We start from the raw sequence: 3,519 nt of genomic DNA, 5'->3' as shown, positions 1-3,519 counted from the left end.
TTCTGAGGGAGGTGGAAGTAAGTGAGGGGAGAAGGTCACTTTTAAGTCCATCTGCTCTACATTCAAATTCTATTTCTCCCCAGTGTAAAGCATTTTGGTTTTGATAAGTTCCCTTTTGGATGAATTCACTCAAACAGAGCTCTGGTGAGAGTTTGAATTCAAATTAGTCCAACCTTTTAGCAATGCCAGAAGAATAGACTTAACGCCTGAAACAGTGACTATTGCTGGTTTCACGGATGTCTGCAGGATCTGGTTGTAAATGTACGAGGCTTTAGTGATCAAAGGAATCGAGAGTTGCTCTCCGCAAAGTACAATTATACTTTAAAAGAATCATGAGAGATCCTTTATTTCAGCTCTTCCCAAGTACACATGGAGTTTATAAGATTGTCAGGTGACTGCTTGTATTAATAGGAAATACAAAGTGTACTTTGATGGAGCCTGGGTCCAGAAATAATATAACAGTTCATTATGTTGATTACCATAAGTACTAACTTAACAACAGGCAATTCGGATAAATATTCTACCACAAAAGAATGGTTTAAATAAAATAATTAGTAAATAATGATTAGAAATTAACACAATGGTACCAGTATTGCCAACCCACAGCATTCACACAATTCATGATGATGGTCTTTCTTGAAAAGTCACTTTTTTGGGAACACTATTCATTTTATTCATCTCTGGGCTGTACCCAATCATATATTTGACTTTTCTCCACAATGTCACTGGCAAGAAGTAGATTTTTTTCTGAGGCTTTGACTAAAATCACGGGAGAGGTCAGCGCCACTGTGACTTAATGAGTTTGGGCATTTTTAATTGTTCTTACTACAGTTTCTCCCTGTCTCCTGCCACAAAGGCAGTACTACACAGCAAATGGCAGTCTGAATCTCTGAAAAGAGATAAAGACAAGCAGAATAAATTCTTACAGCTTTGTTTCCATGCGGATCTGATTTCTAACCCAGCATGGATGGTCACAGGTCGCGGTTTGTAAAGTTTTTGTTTCTACTCCTTGTAGAGCACCAGCTCCTGAAGGCAGATGTAAGAGCAGAGGGCTAGTGTGGATCTTCCAACTTGTAAACGTTTCAATGACCTCTCCAACACTATGTATATCGCCTTCCTTCAAAAGTGCCTCTCTGACCTTCCCAGACCATGCTGATGCTATCATTAAGACAGCTGATTCATAAGAAAGCAATCAGAGCTGACAGCAGTGGCACTCCTGTTCTTTCTCAGGCCTGCCCAATCTGTTCTGCTGGGATGCATGCTTATTAATTCACTCTTCAGTATTTAGGATTTCATAGCTTTAGGGCAACAGGGACCATTTGATTATCTTGTCCAACTTCCCATCTATCACAAGCCATTACATTTGACGTGGGGTCCTCACACAAAGGCCAAACATTTAAATGAGATGAAGAAGACATTACTGATCTCAGGAGACCAATGCTGCATCTGCACTAGTGTTTGTTTCAAACCCCACCACACATGCGATGAGATCTACCCCAGATGATCAGCATAAGAAAGTGAAGGACATCAAGCTCCCAACTGACTTAACCCTGAGGAAAGTTCTTTCCTCTGCCTTTAATTTCCCAATCAGACATCCACCTTAAAAAAACGCAAAACTATCCTAACCTCAAAGCTGTGGTGCACACATCCAGTCGCTGTCTCCAGCACAGTCAGTCTCTTATGCATGAAAAAAACTTGAAGGGAAAAAAAAGGCACCTCAAAACATACCTAACCCGATGTACATGGAGGGGGGCAAATCCTCCTGAACACTGCACATTACTGGCTGAAAGGCTGACGCGTGACTGTTGATTATAATCGCTGTCCTTAATACAGAGTTGCCAGTGGTACAAGTGTATTATCTGAGGGCATTTCAGCACGCAGGCCCACAAAGGTGGCTGATGGAGCTGATGGCTCAGACACACCATGTCCAGCAGCAGCAGGACTGCCACGACCCTCCACCCTACAACAACCACTGCCCTAAATACAGGCTTTCTTGCTGCACCTGGGCTAACATGGCTTTGGAAATATACCCATTCTCATTTCACAGACTATGTTATAGTTAATTGACTGATGTTTAATTACCCTCAGTGCTAAAGAAATTGCTTCCTATTTCTTCAGGGTAAAGTTGACTTAACTTCAGTTTCCAGTGATCGGACTTACTCCTCCTTTGTCAGCCAGACCCACCAGTGCTGTAGGAACTGTGCTCGGTGAGAAAGCCTCCGCCTCAATCACTCAAATCAGCTGAGCTCCTGAAGACTTGCATTATACCTCAGTCTCGGTTTTCATCTTGGAAAACAAGTCTTTGCCTCTCTTCACTTTCTTTCTAGTATTCCCATCTTCTCCTTGCAGTACAGCTAGCAGGATTATCGGAGCTCATTCTTCTGAACTTAATATACTACTAAAGGGGTATGTGACCTAAGTTTACCTCTGAAAACACCAATGCAGCTGGATGCTGCACGACAGCACAGAGCCCCCAGGGAAAGGGGTGTGAGGCTGAGCACTCTCCCCAGCTGGGACAGGGAGCCCGTGGCCACGGCTACCTCCTCCCGAAAAGGGAGAGCATGCTTCAGATTTGGCAAGGGCAAAATGTCCAAGCACCGAACGAGCTGCAGCGACATGACTCTGGTGTCATAACCTATTTCTCCTACAAGGGGAAGTCTGCTCGTTCTGTGCAACACTTTTGCAGATGATAAAACAGGAGAAAAAGTAACAATGATCCATCTCATCAGGCTCCAAGAAGCACACAGAATTGCCTGAGGCGACAGCAAGAATAAGCAACGTCAGCATAGAAAGGTGTCATACAAGGTTTAAGCTTATTCAGAGGTAGAGAGCCTCTATCTCTCTCATGAATAAATACATAACCCAAGACAATTTAATTCTAACTGTTTTGTATTTCTCACAAAAACTTTTCAAACAATGTGATGACTCACAGGTGAGCTCTCTGCTGACAACATAAAATGACATTGTATTAGTTATCTCCCTTTACAAACTGCAAGTCTGCACTGAGATATACACTATCTCTCATAATATAGCACATGCCTTTAAATGCGGCATAGCTGAGGATAGGGAACAGGCAGTAAGTAGTAACAATGACGGGTTTTCTTCACTCCAAAGGAAAAGGTTATTAAATACTAATTGGTAACACAGACAGCTTTTACTGCATATACTCCAATACTCTGATTTCCAAGACTCATCTGCAAAAGTATAACTTTGTGATTTATTCCATTTTTATTTATGATTTTCATACTATTGCCTTAATCTTTCATAATTAACATAACAAGGTCAAGTGATAAATTCACACTTTTTTCCCTCTTTGCTTTTTTGCGCTACAACTGCCATTAAAAGATAGTACTTCAAGACTGCAGCTGGAATGATATCTAAATCCTTTTACCAGTTGGAGGGAATTCTGGGCAAAGTGCTGGAAGAAAAAAAGTATCAAAATCTCTTCAAGACAAGATGACAATATTACTTACATGCCCCCATTTCAGTTTATAAGCTCCTATAAATCCTCTCTCACAG

The sequence above is a fragment of the Pygoscelis adeliae genome, unplaced genomic scaffold, assembly GCF_000699105.1.
Source record: "Pygoscelis adeliae isolate BGI_AS28 unplaced genomic scaffold, ASM69910v1 Scaffold27, whole genome shotgun sequence".
Taxonomy (NCBI): Eukaryota; Metazoa; Chordata; class Aves; order Sphenisciformes; family Spheniscidae; genus Pygoscelis; species Pygoscelis adeliae.
Note: the sequence above shows the minus strand (reverse complement) of the source record.